General features: G+C 35.5%; 1 protein-coding gene across 3 annotated transcripts in view; it reads left to right on the forward strand.

Moving 5' to 3' along the window:
- LOC117108580 (muscarinic acetylcholine receptor M3-like) overlaps window positions 1-14,446 on the forward strand; it is a 61,106-nt gene that overhangs the window by 9,259 nt on the left and 37,401 nt on the right. The window contains exon 1 of one of the 3 annotated variants that reach the window (XM_033250644.1): window positions 12,754-12,919. The exons of the other annotated variants lie outside the window; for them this stretch is intronic. The gene's annotated coding sequence lies outside the window, so the exon portion shown is untranslated. Of the gene's footprint in view, window positions 1-12,753; window positions 12,920-14,446 lie in introns of those variants that run through there. 3 annotated transcript variants of the gene reach the window in all.

Raw genomic sequence — 14,446 nt, forward strand, 5'->3', positions numbered from 1 at the left:
CCATAATGATACAATGACATCAACAACTCTGACAAATATTGAAACAGTGAAGTTGTCACTTGCAAAAAGATAAATAATCTCCCCCCCCCCCACCAACCCAACACTCTAAATTTTATCCCGTTCTTGTCCCACATCCTGTTTCGGTTCTTCCTTTCTTCCAAACTCCTTGAACCTTGCATATTTCCTCTCTCTTGATCCGTCTTAGATTGCTCCTGCTTTTCTCAAAACATTATCTACAACTGACATTTCAATCTCTATACCCGCCTTCTCCTCAACCATTCAACCCTATAAACAAATTGCTGGGAATGTATGTTTATACTGTACATATTTCATGTTTTTGCTTTTGTTTTTTTAATTTTTGACGGTGTATTTGTGAAGGTAATTCCGTGCGGATATTGGCCCTTGATGACATTTGAAGCACAATAAAAGTGAATTGAATTAAATTAAGGCGTACGCCTGTCTCTTATACACATCTAGATGTGTATAAGAGACAGATTTGAGGTTGCGCGTTAATCGCCATGGTCCCACGCATACAGAATTTATTACGCTTGGTTCCACGCGTTTGCACACTCATTAAGCTCGTTCCACGCATTTGCACACTCATTAAGTACAGCACCACGAAGAAGAGGATTGTTGTGTCAACATGAACGTAATACCACAGAGTTTTCACGTCTCAACCCAATAACTCACATGAAGTTTGCAATTCTAAGAGTTTTAGTTAACTTGATTTGTGCTGACACTATCCATTCCAACTTTTTACTTATTTGGGTTTTTTTTTTTAAATTTCCGGGGGGTGAGCAGGCATTTTTAAAGCGGCAATTACGTGAGTTTGCCTCATAATCACGCAGCTACGCGCTTCCTCATAAACGGAGATTTTTTTTCATGACGTTTACATGTGACAGATTTTAACGCGAACTCATAAAAATATGGGACTGTCACCTACATATTGATTCCAAACTAAGTATGGCTCCACAACTCCAGAATGACAAAAATAATGTGCCTACTGTAAATGTTTTTTTATGCTTTATATACATACTAATATTCTGATATAAAATATACGAATGAGAAGTCTGAAACAATCAGATAAGCAACTTACTAGAACATATAGTATTGAACAAACGAATTATTGTAGGACACATGCGTGTGGTCATACAATTAATCAATGGTTATGAATAGGAGAGTGATAAATTATAGGGATGAACAATTAAATGTACTATGGCGACAAAATGACAGCAACCCTTCGAATTACACTATTCATGAACATTTTCAGAGTTTCAATAAAACTTAACTGACCAATCAGAACAGAGCTCTAGAATACGCGCTTCTCCCCAAAAGACACATGTAATCCGAGAGACGCACGTGTTTACGTATTCGTTTACGCTGTTTTTATCAACAATAACGGGAAGGTGACTAACGGAAAGGTCAATGATGGTGATATACAAATTCGCTTTCAAGAGGTTCCCATAACTAGTAGAGATGATCAGGGTATGAATTCCACTGGCCGATAGTCCTACTTATTTCGCGCAAGTTCAATCTAGCATAGAATTATAATCCAATAACTTCAACCGTTCTGAATTGATTATATGTTTTCCGTATATTATCGCAGGAGCATATTATTATGATACATTTCAAGATTATTATAGATTTCCGTGGATATAGATATCCACACGATTAATTAATTGAAAGCTCGGATGCTTTTTTTCAACTTAAGTAACTTAAGTACACGCCTATAGGCAGACTTAAACGGAGCTGACTTGCTTTTTATATTTAACTCTTCTTTGGAAACCATATGAAATGTTCATTTGTCATTTTTCAATAATCGTGTCTGACTATGCATTATATTACTATTACTGCTACTGTAGCTGCTATTACCACCATCACTACCACCACCACCATCACCGCTGCTACTGCCACTGCTACTGATAACTGCTGTTGCAACGTAAGTCTGAGAAATTTATTGTCGGTTTAATACCAGTATATTGTTGTAATTTTAGGTCCCCTGATTTATGACCCTGTACGTGTAAATGAGCCTATTTTATGTTGTAGTAATGTTTTGTTTTGGTACATTTTCATAGATTAAGATAGGTGGACCTCGATCGTTCTTAAATTTAAGAACTTTAAAGTCGGGGTTGGAATCCTACGCACAAGATCAGACTTAAAATCCATTTGTAGTGAAATCAGGCTTTTTAAAAATTAATACACTATAATTCAATTACCTTGATTTTACCAAAATTTATAGACCAACGTTATTTTAACTTATTACGTGTATAAAAGCCATTATTGGTTTATATTGAAGCCTTTGTTTATCGATTATGTGATGATAATTCTATTTCTAACAACTATTAAAAATTACTTCTCGTGAACCTTTTTCCTTCATTACTACATATAGCCTATATTATACAGATTAGGGTAGAAAAAGATATAGTTCTATAACACACAAATTGTGGAATAGGAGCCTATTAAAATATTTAAAAGTGGCAAATTAAATTAAAGCTGGAATGGACCTTTCCGCTAAGCTCCGCCCCTTGGATATTGTTGCTAAGGTCCCACAAGACGGCAGTGTTAAAACATACGCGGACACGTGCGTTTGCGGGACAACACGTGTGTTTGTAAGACGCGCGCGAATTCCTAGCGCTGTTCTGATTAGTCGGTTGTTAAATTTGATTGACACTCCGGAAAGGTCTATTGTTCTGACATGAAATACAGACAGTTTTTGCATGGAGTACTTTTATACAATAAGTAAATATAATATAATTGTAAAATACACTGAAGTTTACGCCTGGTTTTATCCTCTAAGATAGCTGCCGACTATCGCGTGCCATCCGCTTAGCCGTGGGAATAAGAACATTATCAACGTGATTTCTCATAGTAATCGTCGAGACTGATCAATATGCAGCCACACGCTTGGTAAACTTCTACACATTCAGAACTTTCCTAATCTCCCAAAGAGTATACAATACTTTAAAAAATCCCGAATGAACGCATACATTTTCCACGTAATGAAGCAATAATATGCAAGAACACAAAACAATTTCACAAAAAAAAAATCGATTAAATGTATTCAACACGAATTAAGCTGGTTTCCATACAATCGCTACAGGCTATCGCCGATAGCTTTTGGTGATGCTGATTGGTCGGTCGATTCGGGGAGCCTTTCCGACTACGGCGGGGGCTTCTATGCAGTGCAACGATTGCACTGAAAACACCGTAGTGACAGTGTAGGGATTTTAAGGAAACCAGGCTTTATTTGAAAACGTATTCCAGTACATGTTTCCGTCTTTAAGTCTATAATATTCAGAACGTTCCCTTGATCTCCCATGGATATACACATTATTTAATAATTATTCTTCAGGAGTGAAGGGAGCAGTGTTGAGGTGGACCATAATGATACAATGACATCAACAACTCTGACAAATATTGAAACAGTGAAGTTGTCACTTGCAAAAAGATAAATAATCTCCCCCCCCCCCACCAACCCAACACTCTAAATTTTATCCCGTTCTTGTCCCACATCCTGTTTCGGTTCTTCCTTCCTTTCGAACTCCTTGAGCCTTGCATATTCCCTCTCTCTTGATCCGTCTTAGATTGCTCCTGTTTTTCTCGAAACATTATCTACAACTGACATTTCAATCTCTCTACCCGCCTTCTCCTCAACCATTCAACCATATAAACAAATTGCTGGGAATGTATGTTTATACTGTACATATTTCATGTTTTTGCTTTTGTTTTTTTAATTTTTGATGGTGTATTTGTGAAGGTAATCCGTGCGGATATTGGCCCTTGATGACATTTGAAGCACAATAAAAGTGAATTGAATTAAATTAAGGCGTACGCCTTGGCCATATTCATTTGTTACGTACATTACTCGCATTTAGAGAAAAAAACTCATACTTTTCTTAAAAATGTGAAGACCACAAATTTCTTAGACCTTGGCCTACATAGTAGGCTATTACACAAAAGTCACTTTTCACAAGAGTATGATAAATGTACGTAGTTCTACATTTCGGTGATGCAATGGATGGATACCGTAGTCGATATTAGTGGCTCGTTACAATTATAAGAGCCAATGGCTGGCGGTATAAACTCATTTTTTAACAGTATCTATTACTTTTAACTCATTTATGACGAAATCCGTAACAGATATATTTACAAAAATCGAAGTATAAATTCTAATTATTTAACATATTTATACAGCATGGATGCTATCAGGTGGATCTTTAACACATCTCGCATGCTCCTGTTAAACTTAAACTACAAAATATAATACAGTGCACATAAAAATAGGTAGGTAAACTTTCCAGATATACTAAGAACAAGAATGATAGCCTAATAATAGTTTGCAGTGTACCAATTTCTATCAAACGGTGCACATGGCATAAGGTAGTCAACATAGGCCTATTTTATATCTTGTCGTAATTACTGTACGTAATTAAACAAATAATTTCAAATATAGAATAAAAGAATACCAATCCCACAAAACAATTTTATTCGCGAATATTGCGAATGTTGTGGTTAGGTGAACACAGCGTTGCGGCAAAATTTGCAACATTATTTAGTCAGACATTACGTTATAAAAGCGTACTTATGGTTCTACAACAGCCCCGTTTAAGAATACCAAATTGCAACGTTAATCTAACGTAAAATTGTTAGTTGCGATAACCCTATTGTGATGGAGAATTCGGGTGTGCAAATTTCGTAGAGCAATGGAAAGAAGGAACGTTTCCCGTTTCAAATTTCTAACCATAACATTTTTGTCAGAGCTTGGCTAATCAACTTAACAATTCAGTACTTGGATTGATTATTTTGCATATTATGTAACTTATTAGCTTTCACTTGACAAATAGAACAATATTTTCATCACACAAATCTTACATTCCATGCTTATATCAAGTGCATAGTTCATTACATTAGGGAACGAAAACACTGATTATTTCAATTTGGGTCTTATTGGAATCTGATGAATTACATACCTCATGGTTGATCATTAAATGAGCAATTTGATGTTTCAATAATGAACAAATGAGGTCTTATACAGGTGTTGCCTAATCCTGAACTAGTACGGTAGTGCAAGCTAGTGTTTCTGCAAAACTGAGTATACGAAAGTGCAATGTATTTACTGTACAGTAATGTGTGAGTGAACAACAGTGCCGTGAGTTCTTACACTTACACTTACATTAATTTGATGGAAATAGTTCAAGCTAGTGCCTATTAGCTTCCATTCTAGCCTAAAAAGTTGTCAAGTCTGGATTTAAAGATGTTGACTCAAGAGGATTGCTCAGGCAGGCCATTCCAGTGTTGACACTTACGGTAAAAACAGTTTACCCTGCATATGAGATTTCCTTTTGGACGATATAGTTTCAAGCTGTGTCCCCTGGTTCTGATATTATGGGATAATTTAGAGAAATCTTTTTGATCAATATCCTCAAAGCGTTTCAAAATGTTGAAAGCTTCAATTAAATCCTCTCCTAGTCTTCCCGTCTCTAGTGGTTGCAGATCAAGATACTCTAGCCTTTTTCATATGGTAGATCTCTTATTTCCTTGGCCATCTTTGTGGCTCTTCTCTGCACCTTCTCAAATATTTCTTTGTCTTTGCTACAATATGGGGTCGGGTAGTATTGAAGTATTTCATAACAATTACTGTACACAAATTGCACAAATCGAGATATGGTTTGGTGGTTAAAATGTGGCCATCCAAGACCAAGATCCTGGGTTCAAATCCTGTCACGACCAAAAAACCACTCCACTAAAAATATTTAGTTCATATAGAGTATCTTGTACTTTCTTGTGTGTAGAATTAACCGGATTCTATCAGTTTCAGTGACAAAAAATGACTGTTCACATCTAATTTCGTGACGACACTGTCCCCAGTGTCGTCATCACACCTAATAATATCGAATTCGAGCGTGTTATAATTAAAATCACTTAAAAAGTAATCTTGTAATTTATTTGATTAAAAAATATATTTACAACAAAATAGATCAACCTTCACATTTCTAAGCACGGGACTTTGTTCAGCAAAAGCTGTCATTGCTCGTGGGTGCAATGATGTAATGCTATACCTCTATTTACAATGAGGTAGGCTTAACACTATTATTATTAGATATCCAAGTACAGTATTTCATTTAATGTATTTTCGTTATTCAAATAATCACGTAGCCTTTCAAAATTCAGTAATATTTGTTGCTCTTATGTTTGGTATTCTCACGGGCATCTCGATTTCAGGGTTAGGCCTAAGCGACACTTTCTTGAAATGGAAATGTTAGGGAAAATTAATTTTTCCTTTTTAAAAATTTTTGTTCGGGTTTGCTAGGATAAAATAGATAAAACTATTTCTAAGCATGGTGGCATTTAAAAAAATAGAAATATACGGTAGATCAACGGGTATAATACATGCTTATAAACTCCATCCCCCACCCAATCTTAATTTTTTAAAAAATAACAACCGAGGTTACTGGGGTGAGCAAATACATAGGCCGATTTTATACGGATTGAGGTTAATGTGGAGTGACATTATTGCAATTCGCTTAGTAGACCTATATCTCATAGAATTATCTTGTCGCAATTGTTTTGTTTTAATTTTCTTTCTTTAACTTACACATCTAAATCCATAGGCCTATTTCATTTTTCCATAACCACCTTTAGGATTTCATCCAACCATTAGAGACGTGGCTGGCCCCAATAAATGGACGTAGTTGGATACTGTACGTATTTGAGTATTTATTAGAGTAGGGTGCCATACGTGGCATCTAAATGAAACCTATTTCAAACAAACACAGGGTGTATAATTGCATTACGTTCAATAAACGTCGCAGAGGGTGATATAGGTTAACGTTTATATATAGTTTTATACTGCACCGGACATGAATATTCATTAAGATGACCACCTAAGTCATTCACCTTTTTGTGTGTGACCTAGTAGCAGATTGGCAGCCCCGCGTGGTCAATAGTGTCGCGGATGTCCCCATGCACATACTCGCGGTCACCAGCAGTGCTGCTGGAATCACATCCAATAACAGTCTTGCGAGAGCAGCCTGTTTACATTTTCAGTAACTTCAAAAAAGTAAGCCAACAAATGCATGACGTCACAGCAAGAGGTCGTACTTTTATGTAATGGAGTAATCGTAAAACACAAGGTGGAGCCCACATTATTTAGAAATATAAACAAAAATATCGATTCACTTTCGTTAGAAAATATAACGAGCGGAATGGGAATTGGAACGATAATTTCGAACGAGCTGAATATGCGCGCATTTTAGAAATGTACAGACTTTTGTGTGATTTATTTTACCAATGTCAATTATGTGTGTTAATGGACCACTAGTTGGATTAACACTAAAAGCGTCAATTTGACGCTAATTTGTGGTCAATGCAAACTACTAAAAATCTATATTAAAACGCCCTCTTGTTCTACATAGACGTTTCTTATGTAATTTCGTTTCAATTTAGTTCGAGAAAAGCAAAGTTTTATCATTTTGAGCTCGTTGCTGCATTTAGAAAAGGTCAAAATAGGTGAATATTTTGATTTTTAAAATAGAAAAAATGACAATTTTGAATACACTTTAGAGTAAATCACTAATAGAAAATTACGCTTAAGAAGGAACGAGGTTTCGACTCAATCTTGAAGTGACAAAGTGAGATACAAAAATTAAATTTTAAAATATCAATTTTGGTAATATAACCGGTAATTTGACATATCAAATGCATAGATAAAAAAGAACATAATATAATAAGTGTTTAGACATTGCACATAGAAAATATAATGCAAAAGCTGCTGCCATCTCTGGTCTGTGACTATCGAAAGAGGTTATTATGAATAGTGGCAACTAGCAGAATGTTGGAGACCTTTAGGCGACTCAAGAAACACACAAAAAACATGAATTTCTAATAAATTCCCCAAAACTGTGTAAACCAACATTGACCAATATTTCACTGGCGCTATTGTTTCTGTTCTTATTTAGTAGCATTATAGCAGACGCTTAAGGAGTCAATGGTATTCTTGTAATTACACCACAGATTACTGCAGTGGAGGTTTAAACAATATGACATGGAAATATAGTGCTTGACCTTAACAGAGCGCTTAGAATACTTACGAGATACGCGTTTACATAGTAATATCATTATTATTAATACTTAGGGATGATTATTAATATTAATATTTATAATAATAATCATTACTATCATCATCCTCTTCATCATCAAAATCATCATCCTCATCATCATCATCATCATCATCATCATCGCCATTACCATCGTCATTATCATCATCTTCATCCATCATTATATAATCGTCGTCATTATCATCATCATCATTGTCTTCGTCATCATCATTGTTACTCTATTCAGCTTTTATAACGATGTGCTGATTGATATTGTTACTCTTGGATTGTGGTAAAAAGTGGTAAGTACAACAGTAGAGTAACTATAAAGTGGTATGTGAATATATCATACCCATTCAATCCATTAAACAATACATTCCACTGTATTTTACGCATGCGCGTTCTATCAATTGGTACCGTTCTATGATGAACGATAATTTCTTGTAGAATTATGATATTTCTATTGACGTAAGCCCTTCTTTATTGTCATTGATGTAGACCATGTAAATACATCCTCATCCCCCTACATTTCAGCTATGTTTTCTTTGACCCCTATCAATTATATATCTATATCATACAGCTGTAAATTAAATACGTGACATCAAAATTACGTTCCTAGGAACCAAAGTAAGCTTTATAATTAATTGGTACCCAACATTACGGCAGTATTTATAGTTGAACGATTATTGTAGGCTTGTTTATGACAGCGAATCAAGGGGATACGCACATTATATATTTTGTTATCAATCTTGATGACGTTTTAATACGTTCAGGGCGGCGTAATACTCCCGGTAAAAGCAATGAACGTACGATATACGATACTGTCACGATGTAAATGTAACTGATCTCATAATCTTGAGATTGTTCGGCCCACACATCATACGATTCACTCTTATGACAATTTGTAATCTTTTCTTGCGTAGACGTACATTAATTTTATCCATTATAATATAGATCTGCGTTAGTGCGCGTCAAATTTCAATTGGTGACGCATTGAGTGGTGGCTAAACGTACCAATTCATGCATTTGTGTCATAAAAAGTTCCGAACGTAAAGTTCCTTATCGTTTAAAGTTCTTCTCGCTGGAATTTAACATTGCCGCTGTCTGGGCGAGTGTCATGCCGCTAGACCATGAAAGCCTGTTATATATCACATATAGTTAGAAGTTCAGCCATCTTTGTATCAAGAATAACGCTATTAACATATTAATTTGCTGATCTAACACTGCAGAACTAGGCCTGTTATCCGACAGTCCTGATTTACTCTCCAGTTCCCATATTTAACTTGCGTTTAAATTTAGCTTTTAGCTTGTCTATTTCGTATCTCAACTGAGATACAGCTATCGTTTTCACACAGTAATAATAGACAGTAATATCATAATGATTTGCTGAAACAGAGGGAATTAATTTTAATAGCGAATTGACTTATTTCCGTACGTCATAATTATAGAGATTTAAATAGACTAATACTTTGATTTAACATCAATTTGGAGATATTATTAGGCCTATCCATGGATCGAGAACACCAAACAACTAAAATTCGACAAAAAAGTGAGAGTCGACACCATCTCAGCCCCACCTGGTTTGGGCTGAGGTGCGAACATTTTTAGAATATGGACCCTATGTGCCCGGAAATTGCACTCTCATACCTAAAAGAATCTCACTAATAATTAATATCAACAATAAAATACAACAGTTACTTTTTCTTAATACAATTTAGGGGGTGCGATCGCACCATCTGCAACCCTCCCCCTCCTCCGCATCCGCTCCAGAATGGGAGTACAGTTTTTGAACCTGTCTATACAATTGCCTTGTAACTATACCTAACGCTACATTTTCTGTCTGATTACTTTGGTGATTTTAATTCGGACCAGATACTTGCAAAAACACAGTAAAATAACAACAACAAAAAGTAACCAGAACAGTACAATAAAATAAACAATAGTAACAACTTTGGTGGAAAACTATCCCCCGCCGGACACCAACCCGGTACTTCTGAGTCAAGGTTTCGGGGTCAGGAATTACGGCTCAAGATTAAAATTATCTACAACTTAACTACAATATGGTAAAAACTATCCCCCGCCTGTCTACCAAAGCACTTCCCGTAGTGCAAATCACATACATTCGTATACAGGTCTTGTAACTCAGTTTGAAGGTTGGTGTTTGTGGGCACGTGATTCATGATGGATCTGTTTTTAGTTATATTGTTTGTGAGACGGAAACGCAGATATAGAAATACGGATCTTTATTTGGGAGGTAAAAACCTGCAGTAGAAACCTGGTAGAAAACCCCTAATTGTATCATCAATCATAATACATGATGTCATTATGACGTTGCAATATCCGCAGAGAACATAGGTATCATTACACTGTCACTGACGGTAATATAGGAAGATATATTATTCAACCGTCATGTTCCGATCACTTTTAATTTAAATCTGTCTACTGTACATTATGCTTTTGGGAAGAAATTAAGTCTAAAGAAGAGTGGAGAGGTTATGAGAAGACGTAGTAAACACGATGTATCTAAATTAGTTTAAACAAATTGGTGTAGGCCTTTTTTAGAGTAATGGCTGTGGTTATGTTTGTCGAAATGAGTTGGTAAGATGCTTTGCATGAGTGGTAAGATGCTTTGCATGAGTGGTAAGATGCTTTGCCTTCCAAATCTCAGGATTGTGCGGGTTAAAATCCCGTCAAACACCGCCTGTTCAAGATCAAGAAACAACTCCACTCTCTTGTCTTTCATCATAATAATAATATGCAAGCTTGTTTCTTTTGAAAATACTAGAGACCTATGTATTTTTTATTATAACCAAATTTTCATGTCTTGTTTAATTTTTTTTTTTGGTGCAATTTGGACATATAATTGTGTTTTGATAAATGTCAATACTGTAGAGGAAAATTGAAAGTTGAAAAAGGATTGCCGTCTATAAGTAGGCAAGTGATTACGCCAATATTCACTATTGGCTATGCTTGGCCAATGCCTAAATAGAAATAGGGCCTATAATATTCAGAAATAGACTTGGGTAGGTATTGCTTTTGGTTCCGATTGTTTTAAATACGAGTGGACTACAAATGCAAACCTTGCAATGTATCAACAGATTGATTTTACAGCATAGAGCAGACGATTGATCAATGATAATTGCTCAAAGTTCTAACTGCTTTCGTGACAGGAGCATATTACAACTCTGTTGGACTGATTGATCTAAATAGAAAGCTGACCTTCGTAATAAGTAACATCATTTCAACATCTTTTAATCTGTTTGTGATCTAACAGGTTCTCCAGCGATGGACATGCTAAGTGCGCAGTGGGTGACACTTTTATATTTACTTTTCAGGCGAAAATGTTCTGTCTAATTCATTTTTTTGTCTAATTCATTTTCTCTTCCGATACAGAAAAATCTTAAATAATTTCTGGATTTTAGCAGTTATTTTACTCTCATCCAACAAGGATGACTCGCCGCCAATTTAAATGTCCTATAGGCCGGCATCCTGTGTTAAGATAATCAAGTTGAACAGACGATAAGAGTTGTAGTCCAAATTCATATACAGTAGCGACAGAACTCAGTACTGTAGAACTTTAATATTTTTTTTCTCTAGCTTTTGCCTGCAGTCTCCTGAAGAAGTCCATTCGAATAGCTAGAAGAGTCGCCTTGCAATTGTGAAAATGTTGTATAAAGCTGTAGAAACTAGGACGCAATAAGAAGCTTTAGGTTATTTAGACAGCGGAGTTCTTTTACTCGTGAGATTAGTATACTTGCAGAGGTTTTTAACTCAGGATTAGGAAGTAGCTCAAACATGAAGTAACAGAGTGACCTATAATAAGTCTACCTACACGCTGATGTTTCCGCACCCAATCACCACACCCACCGCCTAGTTCTCCTGGAGTAATCTCAGCTCCCCTGCAGGCGCAGTCTGGGCTACATATTGGCTGCCAGAATTTTGCAGACATAGGGTCCAAGTCATTAAGGGGGTAGTAACCAAGAGGAAGCATAAAGCCTTGGTCACGATTTCGGAGTATTTACTGAAGAGAGATTGTTATGTTGAGTCAACATAACAGAAGCTTTACAGTATATTGTATTCAGTTGAACTATAGTTTTTTAATAAATGTAAATACTGTCTCTTATACACATCTACGACGGGGAAAATTTCTCTTGACCTCTCGTTGGCGCTGCTATTGCATATTCGTTTATCATTAGCGATAGGCCTATATCTTACATTTCAACTGCGATTGAACCATGAATGAATGTTTTTTTTTTCTTCTCATCATGAGTCAAGCAAATACCAGTTAATCTTCGTTTGAATAACTCCACTCCAAAAGCCTCATAAAGACATGTTTTTTTTTAATTGAACAAATGCCCCAATTCACCAGCTTCGGAGATGGATCACCATCGTTATAAACATACATAAAAAAGAAGTAATATCGTGTTACCATGAATTACATAGACGGCGGCTAGATATCTATGTATTTGAGGATATTGACTTTGCAAAAAAGGAAGTGTATTACGAACGTAGCAGCTGGGAGTACTTGATAATTAACGCATTTGTAAAACATAATGAGTATATTTGCGTTTGTTGTGGAAACGTGGGACATAATCGAAGGACGAACATTTATATCACTTTCGCTGAGGATACTAATTAGTCTTACATATCTATCGGTAGCAGTCCGATATGCATGTATCATGATCTCAGACCATCTTCAACTACTTTGGAAATAAATGTAAACATCTAGCTTTTACTGTTTTGTGACTGGCTGTGGATTTGCTGCACACGCGACATGACATGGAAATATCATCTCTAACGTTGTTATACGTTTGTTTACGTAGGTAATAGTATTATACTGTTATGAGCAGGCTATAATGTTACATGATATTTTACGAGAGTAGGCCCCTGGTGGATGTTGTCAACCTATGATATAAGGCCTACTCATCTTACTCATCTTCTTTAATTTGAGATTATGTAAAACCGAAGATAACATTTCTTGTTCTCCATTTGGGATTTTAACGAACGACTCTGACTACCGGTTGATACCGGCGATTTCTATTGTAATACAATTTGTGCCAACGTCAGTAATTTTATTTAATTCCGGTATGAGTTTTAGGATCATATCTCTATAGTCCTACATCATTTTCAATAGGCCTTCATTATATTTTATATATTTGATATTCAATCAGGTGTCATAGTCAGAATTTTATAGGCTAGCTTTTAGTAGACAAATCGTAAAATCCTATATCCTATCTTTATATAGGCCTAAGCATAGCATTTTGATTTTAATCATACTTCAATCCGACATTATTGTCAGAATTTTATAGGCTTATAATCTCATTTTACAACTTTCTATTTTCTCTGTATTTTGTATATGAAATAAACCAAATGTATTAATTTTGAATATTGGAATTCTTAGAAACTCAATAAACTTAGGTTCAAAAGAAATTGGATACGTTAAAAAAAATCATGAAAATGTTGCATAGCACAAAATAGTATAGGCTATATAAAAGAAATGTTAAAAGTTTTACTTTGTCATAAATGTATCACAATTTTTAAGAAATAGAAATAAACTGTCGAGTAATGTTCAGCGAAGCGGGACGACGAGATAATGTGCTAATGCAGTAAACGAAACCGGCGACTGTCGGAGCACAGTTCAAATATGAAGGAATTGGTTTAGACTAATTTAGACAAAACTAATTCCTCCATGGTTCAAACATTGATACAGTTGAGCTAGGGAGCTAGGCCTAAGTAAAATAACTGGTCCGAATCTAGTAAATAATAGATTAAGTTTCCCTGTGGATATGCGACAGCTATCACCCCGGTTCTAAATTTGGCAGTAAACCGGGATAGTACAATTCCTGAATTATTATTTATAAAATACAGGCTTTTCGGATGAATCAAAATCAATTAAATTTATTATGTAGTATGAGTAGCCTAAAGTAGCTGGATTGAATTAGGTAAATATGAAAAATTTTGGTTTTGCTCTTCCGCGACACCCGCAGTGAATCGCTACCCTGGTGGCGAATCTGAATATCCACCCAGAGACAATCTCCTATTGTGTGTTTGCTCAGGTACCGGTAACATAAAATAAACTTGAGATGCATTCTATCCTAAGTGTTTGCTTAAAGGCACTTGTAAAAATAATCAAATAGACCTAATTATCAATAAGTGATAGGTATCGAGACATGCTGACTGTTTTATATTTATTGACCTACGTTCAATGGCCATCTTTCCTAGCATGTTTCTATAATAATAATAATAATATAATAATTGATATTTATATTAAAAAGTGTAAATAACATACTTATTTGTATGCTATATAATAGATACAAGCCTATATAATAAGGATACATATAGGCCAACGC

The sequence above is a fragment of the Anneissia japonica genome, unplaced genomic scaffold, assembly GCF_011630105.1.
Source record: "Anneissia japonica isolate Jap-2015-1 unplaced genomic scaffold, ASM1163010v1 scaffold287727_len1644234_cov201, whole genome shotgun sequence".
Lineage (NCBI taxonomy): Eukaryota > Metazoa > Echinodermata > Crinoidea > Comatulida > Comatulidae > Anneissia > Anneissia japonica.